This window comes from Cupressus sempervirens, chromosome 7 (assembly GCF_028749045.1).
Source record: "Cupressus sempervirens isolate cs-2001-9-10 chromosome 7, ASM2874904v1, whole genome shotgun sequence".
Classification (NCBI taxonomy): Eukaryota; Viridiplantae; Streptophyta; class Pinopsida; order Cupressales; family Cupressaceae; genus Cupressus; species Cupressus sempervirens.
The window spans coordinates 689,465,466-689,481,297 of NC_143124.1; positions in this window are offsets into that span (position 1 = coordinate 689,465,466).

A 15,832-nucleotide genomic window follows, 5' to 3' on the forward strand; every position below is an offset into this window, starting at 1 on the left:
TCACAAAGTCGACTCTCTAAGTTCGTTCATCAAGTCACCCTGCCAGGTCAGCCCACCAAGTACTCTCACCAAGTCACCCCGCTAGTTCGACCCACCAAGTCGACCCTTTAAGTTCGTTCATCAAGTCACCCGGCCAAGTCGGCCCACCAAGTCGACTCTTTAAGTCCGTTCATCAAGTCACGTGACCAGGTCAGCCCACCGGGTACTCTCACCAAGTCGACTCTTTAAGTTTGTTCATCAAGTCGCCCGGCCAGGTCGGCCCACCAAGTACTCTCACCAAGTCGACTCTCTAAGTCCGTTCATCATGTCACCCCGCCAGGTCGGCCCACCAAGTCGAATCTTTAAGTCCGTTCATCAAGTCACCCCACCAAGTACTCTAACCAAGTCGATTCTTCAAGTGCGTTCATCAAGTCACCCGACCAACTACTCTCACCAAGTCGACTCTTTAACTATGTTCATCAAGTCACCCCACCAAGCACTCTCGCCACGTCAACTCTTTAGGTCCGTTCATAAAGTCACCCCACCAAGTCGACCCTTCAAGTGCGTTCATCAAGTCACCCCACCAAGTACTCTCACCAATTCGACTCTTTAAGTCTTTTCATCAAGTCACCACACCAAGTACTCTCACCAAGTCAACTCTTTAGGACCGTTCATCAAGTCACCTCGCCAAGTCGACCCTTGAAGTCCGTTCATCAAGTCACCCCACCAAGTACTCCCACCAAGTCGACTCTTTAAGTCAGTTCACGAAGTCACCCAACCAGGTCGGCCCACCAAGGACTCTCACCAAGTCGACTCTCTAAGTCTGTTCATCGGGTCACCCCACCGAGTACTCTCACCAAGTCAACTCTTTAGGTCCGTTCATCAAGTCACCCCGCAAAGTCGACCCTCTAAGTTCGTTCATCGAGTCACCCCACCAAGTCGACTCTTCAAGTCCTTTCATCAAGTCACCCCGCCAAGCCGACTCTTTAAGTCCGTTCATCAAGTCACCAGAACAACTACTCTCACCAAGTCGACTCTATAAGTCCGTTCATCAAGTCGGCCCACCAAGTACTCCCACCAAGTCGACTCTTTAAGTCCGTTCATCAGTTCACCCCGCCAAGTACTCTCACCAAGTCAACTCTTTAGGTCCGTTCATCAAGTCACCCCGCCAAGTCGACCCTTTAAGTCTGTTCATCAAGTCGCCCCGCCAAGTACTCTCACCAAGTCGATCCTTTAAGTCCTTTCATCAAGTCACCCCACCAAGTCGACTCTCGAAGTCCGTTCATCAAGTCACCAGAACAAGTAATCTAACCAAGTCGACTCTTTAAGTCCGTCCATAAAGTCACCCCACCAGGTCGGCCCACCAAGTACTCCCACCAAGCCGACTCTTTATGTTCGTTCATCAGTTCACCCCGCCAAGTACTCTCACCAAGTTGACTCTTTAAGTCTGCTCATCAAGTCGAGCCACCAGGTACTCTCACCAAGTCGACTCTTTGAGTCCGTTCATCAAGTCGCCCCACCAAGTACTCTAACCAAGTCGATTCTTCAAGTGCGTTCATCAAGTCGCCCCACCAAGTACTCTCACCAAGTCGACTCTTTAAGTCCTTTCATCGAGTCACCCCGCCAAGTACTCTCACCAAGTCAACTCTTTAGGTCCGTTCATAGAGTCACCCCACCAAGTCGACCCTTCAAGTGCGTTCATCAAGTCACCCCGCCAGGTCGGCCCACCAAGTCGAATCTCTAAGTCCGTTCATCAAGTCATCGTCCCGATCTGGCCGAGCCGTTCTGGCCGAGCCATGCTGGCCGAGCCGATCTGGGCGAGCCATTCTGGCCGACCCGATCCTGCCGAGCCGTTCTGGGCAAGCCATGCTGGCCGAGCCGATCTGGGCGAGCCATTCTGGCCGAGCCGATCTGGGCGACCCGTTCTGGCCGAGCCGATCTGGGCGAGCCGTTGTGGCCGAGCCATGCTGGCCGAGCCGATCTGGGCGAGCCGTTCTGGCCGAGCCATGCTGGCCGAGCCGATCTGGGCGAGCCGTTCTGGCCGAGCCGATCTGGCCGAGCTCCAAAAACGGTGTCGTGGATGGCTGTTTGATCGCCTCTGTGCCAACTCGATCGGCACAACATTGGGAATGGTTCGACAGCGGTTGTCGTTCCAATGTGTCATCGGGATGTCTTGGAACGCGGCCTTCCAAGGGCGAGCTCGCGTCTAGCACTTGGATTGTGCTTCGTCACAAGTGAATGGGGAGATCTCTTTGTGAACGGCGGCATGGCGATTGCAAGAGAAAATTGACTTAGTAGTCGGAGCATTGGCATCGGGCCATTGTGACGGCCTTGCAATTTCTCTATAATTGCAACCTATGTTTGCGCAGTAGCAGAGTTTGCATGTATGATTGGGCTTTGTTCTTGACGGTTCCAAGTACTCTCACCAAGGCTGGGCGAGCCATGCTGGCCGAGCCGATCTGGGCGAGCCATTCTGGCCGAGCCGTTTTGGCCGAGCCATGCTGGCCGAGCCGATCTGGGCGAGCCGTTCTGGCCGAGCCGATCTGGGCGAGCCAATCTGGGCGAGCCGTTCTGGCCGAGCCATGCTGGCCGAGCCGATCTGGGCGAGCCGTTCTGGCCGAGCCATGCTGGCCGAGCCGTTCTGGCCGAGCCATGCTGGCCGAGCCGATCTGGGCGAGCCGTTCTGGCCGAGCCGATCTGGCCGAGCTCCAAAAACGGTGTCGTGGATGGCTGTTTGGTCGCCTCTGTGCCAACTCGATCGGCACAACATTGGGAATGGTTCGACAGCGGTTGTCGTTCCAATGTGTCATCGGGATGTCTTGGAACGCGGCCTTCCAAGGGCGAGCTCGCGTCTAGCACTTGGATTGTGCTTCGTCACAAGTGAATGGGGAGATCTCTTTGTGAACGGCGGCATGGCGATTGCAAGAGAAAATTGACTTAGTAGTCGGAGCATTGGCATCGGGCCATTGTGACGGCCTTGCAATTTCTCTATAATTGCAACCTATGTTTGCGCAGTAGCAGAGTTTGCATGTATGATTGGGCTTTGTTCTTGACGGTTCCAAGTACTCTCACCAAGGCTGGGCGAGCCATGCTGGCCGAGCCGATCTGGGCGAGCCATTCTGGCCGAGCCGTTTTGGCCGAGCCATGCTGGCCGAGCCGATCTGGGCGAGCCGTTCTGGCTGAGCCGTTCTGGCCGAGCCGATCTGGGCGAGCCAATCTGGGCGAGCCGTTCTGGCCGAGCCATGCTGGCCGAGCCGATCTGGGCGAGCCGTTCTGGCCGAGCCATGCTGGCCGAGCCGTTCTGGCCGAGCCATGCTGGCCGAGCCGATCTGGGCGAGCCGTTCTGGCCGAGCCGATCTGGCCGAGCTCCAAAAACGGTGTCGTGGATGGCTGTTTGGTCGCCTCTGTGCCAACTCGATCGGCACAACATTGGGAATGGTTCGACAGCGGTTGTCGTTCCAATGTGTCATCGGGATGTCTTGGAACGCGGCCTTCCAAGGGCGAGCTCGCGTCTAGCACTTGGATTGTGCTTCGTCACAAGTGAATGGGGAGATCTCTTTGTGAACGGCGGCATGGCGATTGCAAGAGAAAATTGACTTAGTAGTCGGAGCATTGGCATCGGGCCATTGTGACGGCCTTGCAATTTCTCTATAATTGCAACCTATGTTTGCGCAGTAGCAGAGTTTGCATGTATGATTGGGCTTTGTTCTTGACGGTTCCAAGTACTCTCACCAAGGCTGGGCGAGCCATGCTGGCCGAGCCGATCTGGGCGAGCCATTCTGGCCGAGCCGCTTTGGCCGAGCCATGCTGGCCGAGCCGATCTGGGCGAGCCGTTCTGGCCGAGCCGATCTGGGCGAGCCGTTCTGGCCGAGCCATGCTGGCCGAGCCGATCTGGGCGAGCCGTTCTGGCCGAGCCATGCTGGCCGAGCCGTTCTGGCCGAGCCATGCTGGCCGAGCCGATCTGGGCGAGCCGTTCTGGCCGAGCCGATCTGGCCGAGCTCCAAAAACGGTGTCGTGGATGGCTGTTTGGTCGCCTCTGTGCCAACTCGATCGGCACAACATTGGGAATGGTTCGACAGCGGTTGTCGTTCCAATGTGTCATCGGGATGTCTTGGAACGCAGCCTTTCAAGGGCGAGCTCGCGTCTAGCACTTGGATTGTGCGTCGTCACAAGTGATTGGGGAGATCTCTCTGTGAACGGCGGCATGGCGATTGCAAGCGAAAATTGACTTAGTAGTCGGAGCATTGGCCTCGGGCCATTGTGACGGCCTTGCAATTTCTCTATAATTGCAACCTATGTTTGCGCAGTAGCAGAGTTTGCACGTTAGATTGGCCTTTGTTCTTGACAGTTCGAAGTACTCTCACCAAGGCTGGGCGAGCCATGCTGGCCGAGCCGATCTGGGCGAGCCATTCTGGCCGAGCCGATCTGGGCGAGCTCCAAAAACGGTGTCGTGGATGGCTGTTTGGTCACATTTTTCATTGAATTGGATTTTTAAGGGAGTTGTCCGCGCTGTCGCAGATTTCTAATGCAGAGCGAGCCTCGCACTAATAGCTTATATAGGAGAGGTTGTTGCCGCGAGCCTCTCCCATGCCCCTTTCATTGATTCAACATTGGTGTCTAGGCGGATCGGATTGTTGGCTTTTCAAACGGTGTATGCTGATGTTGAATGAATGAAAGGGGCATGAAGCGATCTCAGTGCTTTTCCTCGGCTCTCCTTTAGATCATGTTTTCCGATGACTCAATTTTGGAAAAGGTGAGGCAGCGGTTGCCGATCCATGGCGTGTGTTTTTGGTGGTTTTAAAACTTGATCTAAACGTGAGCCTTTGTCTAGCACTCCGGCGTTGCTTGGTATAATGGCAATTTGCTATGGGTGCTCGGCGCTCTAGCAATTTGTCATGGTGTACTTATCGCGGCTACATGGGAGCTTTAATATCGAAAGCTCTTGGCGAAAAATGGTGGCCGAGCCATGCTGGCGGACCCGATCTGGCTTAGCCGTTTTCGTCGACCCGATCTGGCTCTCGTTTCTCACTCCATCGGCACAAATTCGGGAGTTGTTCGACAGCGGTTGTCGTTCCAATGTGTCATTGCGGTGATCTGGAGAGCGATGCTAAGTGCGGGAGCTTGCGTCTAGCATTTGGGGATGTTTGTGCAAGCGAGCAGGGGAGCTTCTCTTATCGGAACCTCTCCGTGGCCTTTGAATATAGACCCAGTGCCGACGATATCGATGGATACGAGCCTTGGATTATAAAATTGTTCAGCTAACATTGGTTTTTGTGAGAGATGGGTACGAAAGCACTTCCCGATCGATACGCGGGAGTTCCCTAAGATCGCCTCTGTGCCAACTCTATCGGCACAACATTGGGAATGGTTCGACAGCGGTTGTCGTTCCAATGTGTCATCGGGATGTCTTGGAACGCGGCCTTTCAAGGGCGAGCTCGCGTCTAGCACTTGGATTGTGCGTCGTCACAAGTGAATGGGGAGATCTCCTTGTGAACGGCGGCATGGCGATTGCAAGAGAAAATTGACTTAGCAGTCGGAGCATTGGCCTCGGGCCATTGCGACGGCCTTGCAATTTCTCTATAATTGCAAGCTATGTTTGCGCAGTAGCAGAGTTTGCATGTTAGATTGGCCTTTGTTCTTGACAGTTCGAAGTACTCTCACCGAGTCAGCAAGTCACCATGCTGGCGTAGCCGATCTGGGCGAGCTCCAAAAACGGTGTCGTGGATGGCTGTTTGGTCACATTTTTCATTGAATTGGATTTTTAAGGATTTTGTCCGCGCTATCGCAGATTTCTAATGCAGAGCGAGCCTCGCACTAATAGCTTATATAGGAGAGGTTGTTGCCGCGAGCCTCTCCCATGCCCCTTTCATTGATTCAACATTGGTGTCTAGGCGGATCGGATTGTTGGGTTTTCAAACGGTGTATGCTGATGTTGAATGAATGAAAGGGGCATGAAGCGATCTCAGTGCTTTTCCTCGGCTCTCCTTTAGATCATGTTTTCCGATGACTCAATTTTGGAAAAGGTGAGGCAGCGGTTGCCGATCCATGGCGTGTCTTTTTGGTGATTTTAAAACTTGATCTAAACGTGAGCCCTTGTCTAGCACTCCGGCGTTGCTTGGTATAATGGCAATTTGCTATGGGTGCTCGGCGCTCTAGCAATTTTGTCATGGTGTACTTATCGCTGCTACATGGGAGCTTTAATATCGAAAGCTCTCGGCGAAAAATGGTGGCCGACCCGATCTGGCTTAGCCGTTTTCGTCGACCCGATCTGGCTCTTCTTTCTCACTCCATCGGCACAAATTCGGGAGTTGTTCGACAGCGGTTGTCGTTCCAATGTGTCATTGCGGTGATCTGGAGAGCGATGCTAAGGGCCGGAGCTTGCGCCTAGCATTTGGGGATGTTTGTGCAAGAGATCAGGGGAGCTTCTCTTATCGGAACCTCTCCGTGGCCTTTGAATATAGACCCAGTGCCGACGATATCGATGGATACGAGCCTTGGATTCTAAAATTGTTCAGCCAGCTAACATTGGTTTTTGTGAGAGATGGGTACGAAAGCACTTCCCGATCGATTCGCGGGAGCTCCCTAAGATCGCCTCTGTGCCAACTCGATCGGCACAACATTGGGAATGGTCCGACAGCGGTTGTCGTTCCAATGTGTCATCGGGATGTCTTGGAACGCGGCCTTTCAAGGGCTAGATCGCGTCTAGCACTAGGATTGTGCGTCGTCACAAGTGAATGGGGAGATCTCTCTGTGAACGGCGGCATGGTGATTGCAAGAGAAAATTGACTTAGTAGTCGGAGCATTGGCCTCGGGCCATTGTGACGGCCTTGCAATTTCTCTATAATTGCAAGCTATGTTTGCGCAGTAGCAGAGTTTGCATGTAAGATTGGCCTTTGTTCTTGACAGTTCCAGGAGATGACCTCCGGAACTTTTGGATTGGGCCCCTTCAAGGTGAAATTCATCCAGTTGATCGGATGAGCTCGATGACCATTTCACTCCCTTGGCTCCATGAATTCAAATCCCATCCAGCTGCCGTGAAGCCATCCCGATTTTGCTATGCGAGGGCTCTCTCCCCAGAGTCGTTCTCTTTGCAACAACTTCTTTGGCAAAAAAATTTCGGAATGGTTCGGCAGCGGTTGTCGTTCCAATGGTGCCGTTGTGGTGGTTGCCTGGGCAGCGATCTGAAGGGCGAGCCGTCGTCTAGCAGTTGGGCTGCGCATCACGGGTGACAAGGGAGCCTTTGTAATCGGAAGCTCCCCGTGACCATTCGATGAGAAGAGCCATTGCTTGTGCGAGCAAGGACGAATGCAGCCTCGGATTCCAAAGGAAATCAACGACATTGGATCTATATATAAGAGCGGAATGAAGCAGCAGCCCGTTTGCCATGCGCGGCTCCCCAAAGTTGCTCGTCTCTCTCACTCCATCGGCACAAATTCGGGAGTTGTTCGACAGCGGTTGTCGTTCCAATGTGTCATTGCGGCGATCTGGAGAGCGATGCTAAGGGCGGGAGCTTGTGTCTAGCATTTGGGATGTTTGTGCGAGCGAGCACAGGGGAGCTTCTCTTATCGGAACCTCTCCGTGGCCTTTGAATATATAGACCCAGTGCCGACGATATCGATGGATACGAGCCTTGGATTCTAAATTTGTTCACAGCTAAGATTGGTTTTTGTGAGAGATGGGTACGAAAGCACATCCAGATTGCTACGCGGGAGCTCCCTTAGGTCGCCTCTGTGCCAACTCGATCGGCACAACATTGGGAATGGTTCGACAGCGGTTGTCGTTCCAATGTGTCATCGGGGGATGTCTCGAAAAGTGGGCCGGCCTTTCAAGGGCGAGCTCGCGTCTATCACTTGGATTGTGCGTCGCGTCGCAAGTGAATGGGGAGATCTCTCTGTGAACGGCGGCATGGTGATTGCAAGAGAAAATTGACTTAGTCGGAGCATTGGCCTCGGGCCACTGTGATGGCTTGGCAATTTCTCTTTAATTGCAACCTATGTTTGCGCAGTAGCAGAGTTTGCAAGTAAGACGGTCCTTGTTCTTGAGAGTTCCAGGAGATGACCTCCGGAACTTTTGGATTGGGCCCCTTCAAGGTGAAATTCATCCAGTTGATCGGATGAGCTCGATGACCATTTCAGTCCCTTGGCTCCATGAATTCACATCTCCTAACCGATGACAATCTTTTGCTCCTTAGACGACCTCATAATAAATTGGGTCGTGGATGGCTGTTTGGTCAGAATTTTCAACGATTTGGATTTTTATGGCGGATGTCGGCGTGTTCGCTAATTTCTAATGCAGAGCGAGCCTCGCACTAATAGCTTATATAGGAGAGGTTGTTGCCGCGAACCTCTCCCGTGCCCCTCTCATTGATTCAACGGCGGTGTCAAGGCGGATGGAAATGTCGGATTTTGAAACGGTGGACGCCGACGTTGAATCAATTGGAGGGGCATGAAGCCCACCCTCGAGGTGCTATTCCTCGACTCTCCTTTAGATCATGTTTTCTTGTCACTCAGCTGGCGCAATTTCGGAAAGCAGTTGGGCTGCGCGTCACGAGTGACAAGGGAGCCTTTGTGATCGGAAGCTCCCCGTGGCCATTCGATGAGAAGAGCCATTGCTTGTGTGAGCAAGGACGAATGCAGCCTCGGATTCCAAACGAAATCAACGACATCGGATCTATATATAAGAGCGGAATGAAGCAGCAGCCCGTTTGCGATGCGCGGCTCCCCAAAGTTGCTATTCTTTCTCACTCCATCGGGGCACAAATGCGGGAGTTGTTCGACAGCGGTCGTCGTTCCAATGGTGTCATTGCGGCGAAATTTGTTCACAGCTAAGATTGGTTTTTGTGAGAGATGGGTATGAAAGCACATCCCGATTGCTACGCGGGAGCTCCCTAAGGTCGCCTCTGTGCCAACTCGATCGGCACAACATTGGGAATGGTTCGACAGCGGTTGTCGTTCCAAAGTGTCATCGTGGGATGTCTTGGAAAGTGGTGTTTCTTTCAAGGGCGAGCTCGCGTCTAGCACTTGGGTTGTGCGTCGCGTCACAAGTGAATGGGGGATGTCTTGGAAAGTGGTCTTTCTTTCAAGGGCGAGCTCGCGTCTAGCACTTGGATTGTGCGTCGCGTCACAAGTGAATGGGGAGATCTCTCTGTGAACGGCGGCATGGTGATTGCAAGAGAAAATTGACTTAGTCGGAGCCATTGGCCTCGGGCCATTGTGACGGCCTCGCAATTTCTCTTTAATTGCAACCTATGTTTGCGCAGTAGCAGAGTTTGCATGTAAGATGGGCCTTGTTCTCGAGAGTTCCAGGAGATGACCTCCGGAACTTTTGGATTGGGCCCCTTCAAGGTGAAATTCATCCAGTTGATCGGATGAGCTCGATGACCATTTCAGTCCCTCGGCTCCATGAACTCACATCTCCTAACCGATGACAATCTTTTGCTCCTCTGCCGACCTCATAAAAAATTGGGTCGTGAATGGCTGTTTGGTAGGAATTTTAAAGGATTTGGATTTTTAGGGCGGATGTCGGTGTGTTCGCTAATTTCTAATGCAGAGCGAGCCTCGCACTAATAGCTTATATAGGAGAGGTGGTTGCCGCGAGCCTCTCCCGTGCCCCTCTCATTGATTCAACGCCGGTGTCAAGGCGGATGGATATGTCGGATTTTGAAACGGTGGACGCCGACGTTGAATCAATTAGAGGGGCATGAAGCCCACCCTGGATGTGCTATTCCTCGACTCTCCTTTAGATCATGTTTTCTTCTCACTCAGCTGGCGCAATTTCGGAAAAAAAGGTTTGGCAGCGGTTGCCATCCCTCACCGCGTCTACTTGGTGATTTTAAAACTCGATCTAAAACGGGAGCCCTCGCCTAGCACCTCCGTCCGGTGTTGCTCGGGTATTGCATAAAATTATGCCAACGGCGCGAATCCCCCAACGAATGCCTACGCTTGGACCCTCTCTTAGATCACCTTCTTCGATCACTCGACCGACGCAACTACGGAAGAGACTTGGCAGCGGTTGCCATTCTACAGCGCGTCTGTTCAGCGATTTCGAAGTTGATCTAATGGCGAGCCCTTGTCTCTAGCCATGAGGTGGGTGCTTGGCGCTCTAGCAAAATTTTTTGCGTGCCTATCGCGGCTACAATGGGAGAGGTGGTTGCCGCGAGCCTCTCCCGTGCCCCCCTCATTGATTCAACGCCGCTGTCAGGGCGGATGGATATGTCGGATTTTGAAACGGTGGACGCCGACGTTGAATCAATTAGAGGGGCATGAAGCCCACCCTCGAGGGTGCTATTCCTGGACTCTCCTTTAGATCACGTTTTCTTGTCACTCAGCTGGCGCAATTTTGGAAAAAGGTTTGGCAGCGGTTGCCAGCCCTCACCGCGTCTACTCGGTGATTTTAAAACTCGATCTAAAACGGGAGCCCTCGTCTAGCACCTCCGTCCGGTGTTGCTCGGGTATTGCATAAATTTATGCCATCGGCGCGAATCCCCCAACGAATGCCTACGCTTGGACCCTCTCTTAGATCACCTTCTTCGATCACTCGACCGACGCAACTACGGAAGAGACTTGGCAGCAGTTGCCATTCTACAGCGCGTCTGTTCAGCGATTTCGAAGTTGATCTAATGGCGAGCCCTTGTCTCTAGCCATGAGGTGGGTGCTTGGCGCTCTAGCAAAATTTTTTGCGTGCCTATCGCGGCTACAACGGGAGAGGTGGTTGCCGCGAGCCTCTCCCGTGCTCCCCTCATTGATTCAACGCCGCTGTCAGGGCGGATGGATATGTCGGATTTTGAAACGGTGGACGCCGACGTTGAATCAATTAGAGGGGCATGAAGCCCACCCTCGAGGGTGCTATTCCTGGACTCTCCTTTAGATCATGTTTTCTTGTCACTCAGCTGGCGCAATTTCGGAAAAAGGTTTGGCAGCGGTTGCCAGCCCTCACCGCGTCTACTTGGTGATTTTAAAACTCGATCTAAAACGGGAGCCCTCGTCTAGCACCTCCGTCCGGTGTCGCTCGGGTATTGCATAAATTTATGCCATCGGCGCGAATCCCCCAACGAATGCCAACACGCTTGGACCCTCTGTTAGATCACCTTCTTCGATCACTCGACCGACGCAACTACGGAAGAGACTTGGCAGCGGTTGCCATTCTACAGCGCGTCTGTTCAGCGATTTCGAAGTTGATCTAATGGCGAGCCCTTGTCTCTAGCCATGAGGTGGGTGCTTGGCGCTCTAGCAAAATTTTTTGCGTGCCTATCGCGGCTACAACGGGAGAGGTGGTCGCCGCGAGCCTCTCCCGTGCCCCCCTCATTGATTCAACGCCGCTGTCAGGGCGGATGGATATGTCGGATTTTGAAACGGTGGACGGCGACGTTGAATCAATTAGAGGGGCATGAAGCCCACCCTCGAGGGTGCTATTCCTGGACTCTCCTTTAGATCATGTTTTCTTGTCAACTCAGCTGGCGCAATTTCGGAAAAAGGTTTGGCAGCGGTTGCCAGCCCTCACCGCGTCTACTTGGTGATTTTAAAACTCGATCTAAAACGGGAGCCCTCGTCTAGCACCTCCGTCCGGTGTTGCTCGGGTATTGCATAAATTTATGCCATCGGCGCGAATCCCCCAACGAATGCCTACACGCTTGGACCCTCTCTTAGATCACCTTCTTCGATCACTCGACCGACGCAACTACGGAAGAGACTTGGCAGCGGTTGCCATTCTCCAGCGCGTCTGTTCAGCGATTTCGAAGTTGATCTAATGGCGAGCCCTTGTCTCTAGCCATGAGGTGGGTGCTTGGCGCTCTAGCAAAATTTTTTGCGTGCATATCGCGGCTACAAGGGGAGAGGTGGTTGCCGCGAGCCTCTCCCGTGCCCCCCTCATTGATTCAACGCCGCTGTCAGGGCGGATGGATATGTCGGATTTTGAAACGGTGGACGGCGACGTTGAATCAATTAGAGGGGCATGAAGCCCACCCTCGAGGGTGCTATTCCTTGACTCTCCTTTAGATCATGTTTTCCTGTCACTCAGCTGGCGCAATTTCGGAAAAAGGTTTGGCAGCGGTTGCCAGCCCTCACCGTGTCTACTCGGTGATTTTAAAACTCGATCTAAAACGGGAGCCCTCGTCTAGCACCTCCGTCCGGTGTTGCTCGGGTATTGCATAATTTTTTGCTATCGGCGCGAATCCCCCAACGAATCCCTAGCCTTGGACTCTCTCTTAGATCACCTTCTTCTATCACTCGACCGACGCAATTACGGAAGAGGCTTGGCAGCGGTTGCCATTCCACAGCGCGTCTGTTCAGCGATTTCGAAGTTGATCTACTAATGGCGAGCCCTTGTCTAGCCATGAGGTGGGTGCTTGGGGCTCTAGCAATTTTTTGTGTGCCTATCGCGGCTTACAATGGGAGCTTTGACAACAAAAGTTCTCGGCGACCCTCCCCAATAGAAATCAGTGCTGGTGTTCGCGAAAGACACGTTATTCGGATTTTTGGAATATTGGCACCAGCATCGTTTCTATTGGGAGGGCCGTGAAGCCATCCCGATTTTGCTATGCGAGGGCTCTCTCCCCAGAGTCGTTCTCTACGCAACAACTTCTTTGGCACAAAATTTTCAGAACGGTTCGGCAGCGGTTGTCGTTCCAATGGTGCCGTTGTGGTGGTTGCCTGGGCAGCGATCTGAAGGGCGACCCGTCGTCTAGCAGTTGGCCTGCGCATCACGAGTGACAAGGGAGCCTTTGTTATCGGAAGCTCCCCGTGGCCATTCGATTAGAAGAGCCATTGCTTGTTTGAGCAAGGACGAATGCAGCCTCGGATTCCAAACGAAATCAACGATTTCGGATCTATATAAGAGCGGAATGAAGCACAGCAGCACAGCCCGTTTGCTATGCGCGGCTCCCCAAAGTTGCTCTTCTTTCTCACTCCATTGCCACAATTTCGGGAGTTGTTCGACAGCGGTTGTCGTTCCAATGTGTCATTGCGGTGATCTGGAGAGCGATGCTAAGGGCGGGAGCTTGTGTCTAGAATTTGGGATGTTTGTGCGAGCGAGCAGGGGAGTTTCTCTTATCGGAACCTCTCCGTGGCCTTTGAATATATAGACTCAGTGCCGACGATATCGATGGATGCGAGCCCTTGGATTCCAAATTTGTCCACAGCTAACATTGGTTTTTGTGAGAGATGGGCACGAAAGCACATCCCGATTGCTACGCGGGAGCTCCCTAAGGTCGCCTCTGTGCCAACTCGATCGGCACAACATTGGGAGTGGTTCGACAGCGGTTGACGTTCCAATGTGTCATCGGGGGATGTCTTGGAAAGTGGTCTTTCTTTCAAGGGCGAGCTCGCGTCTAGACCTTGGATTGTGCGTCGCGTCACAAGTGAATGGGGAGATCTCTCTGTGAACGGCGGCATGGTGATTGCAAGAGAAAATTGACTTAGTCGGAGCCATTGGCCTCGGGCCATTGCGACGGCCTCGCAATTTCTCCTTAATTGCAACCTATGTTTGCGCAGTAGCAGAGTTTGCATGTAAGATGGGCCTTGTTCTCGAGAGTTCCAGGAGATGACCTCCGGAACTTTTGGATTGGGCCCCTTCAAGGTGAAATTCATCCAGTTGATCGGATGAGCTCGATGACCATTTCAGTCCCTTGGCTCCATGAACTCACGTCTCCTAACCGATGACAATCTTTTGCTCCTCTGCCGACCTCATAAAAAATTGGGTCGTGAATGGCTGTTTGGTAGGAATTTTAAAGGATTTGGATTTTTAAGGCGGATGTCGTTGTGTTCGCTAATTTCTAATGCAGCGCGAGCCTCGCACTAATAGCTTATATAGGAGAGGTGGTTGCCGCGAGCCTCTCCCGTGCCCCCCTCACTGATTCAACGCCGGTGTCAAGGCGGATGGATATGTCGGATTTTGAAACGGTGGACGCCGACGTTGAATCAATTAGAGGGGCATGAAGCCCACCCTCGAGGGTGCTATTCCTGGACTCTCCTTTAGATCATGTATTCTTGTCACTCAGATGGCGCAATTTCGGAAAAAGGTTTGGCAGCGGTTGCCAGCCCTCACCGCGTCTACTCGGTGATTTTAAAACTCGATCTAAAACGGGAGCCCTCGTCTAGCATCTCCGTCCGGTGTTGCTCGGGTATTGCATAAATTTATGCCATCGGCGCGAATCCCCCAACGAATGCCTACGCTCGGACCCTCTCTTAGATCACCTTCTTCGATCACTCGACCGACGCAACTACGGAAGAGACTTGGCAGCGGTTGCCATTCTACAGCGCGTCTGTTCAGCGATTTCGAAGTTGATCTAATGGCGAGCCCTTGTCTCTAGCCATGAGGTGGGTGCTTGGCGCTCTAGCAAAATTTTTTGCGTGCCTATCGCGGCTACAAGGGGAGAGGTGGTTGCCGCGAGCCTCTCCCGTGCCCCCCTCATTGATTCAACGCCGCTGTCAGGGCGGATGGATATGTCGGATTTTGAAACGGTGGACGGCGACGTTGAATCAATTAGAGGGGCATGAAGCCCACCCTCGAGGGTGCTATTCCTGGACTCTCCTTTAGATCATGTTTTCTTGTCAACTCAGCTGGCGCAATTTCGGAAAAAGGTTTGGCAGCGGTTGCCAGCCCTCACCGCGTCTACTTGGTGATTTTAAAACTCGATCTAAAACGGGAGCCCTCGTCTAGCACCTCCGTCCGGTGTTGCTCGGGTATTGCAGAAATTTATGCCATCGGCGCGAATCCCCCAACGAGAATGCCTACGCTTGGACCCTCTCTTAGATCACCTTCTTCGATCACTCGACCGACGCAACTGCGGAAGAGACTTGGCAGCGGTTGCCATTCTAAAGCGCGTCTGTTCAGCGATTTCGAAGTTGATCTAATGGCGAGCCCTTGTCTCTAGCCATGAGGTGGGTGCTTGGCGCTCTAGCAAAACTTTTTTGCGTGCCTATCGCGGCTACAAGGGGAGAGGTGGTTGCCGCGAGCCTCTCCCGTGCCCCCCTCATTGATTCAACGCCGCTGTCAGGGCGGATGGAAATGTCGGATTTTGAAACGGTGGACGCCGACGTTGAATCAATTAGAGGGGCATGAAGCCCACCCTCGAGGGTGCTATTCCTGGACTCTCCTTTAGATCATGTATTCTTGTCACTCAGATGGCGCAATTTCGGAAAAAGGTTTGGCAGCGGTTGCCAGCCCTCACCGCGTCTACTCGGTGATTTTAAAACTCGATCTAAAACGGGAGCCCTCGTCTAGCACCTCCGTCCGGTGTTGCTTGCTCGGGTATTGCATAAATTTATGCCATCGGCGCGAATCCCCCAACGAATGCCTACACGCTTGGACCCTCTCTTAGATCACCTTCTTCGATCACTCGACCGACGCAACTACGGAAGAGACTTGGCAGCGGTTGCCATTCTACAGCGCGTCTGTTCAGCGATTTCGAAGTTGATCTAATGGCGAGCCCTTGTCTCTAGCCATGAGGTGGGTGCTTGGCGCTCTAGCAAAATTTTTTGCTTGCCTATCGCGGCTACAAGGGGAGAGGTGGTGTCCGCGAGCCTCTCCCGTGCCCCCCTCATTGATTCAACGCCGCTGTCAGGGCGGATGGATATGTCGGATTTTGAAACGGTGGACGCCGACGTTGAATCAATTAGAGGGGCGTGAAGCCCACCCTCGAGGGTGCTATTCCTGGACTCTCCTTTAGATCATGTTTTCTTGTCACTCAGATGGCGCAATTTCGGAAAAAGGTTTGGCAGCGGTTGCCAGCCCTCACCGCGTCTACTCGGTGATTTTAAAACTCGATCTAAAACGGGAGCCCTCGTCTAGCACCTCCGTCCGGTGTTGCTTGCTCGGGTATTGCATAAATTTATGCCATCGGCGCGAATCCCCCAAC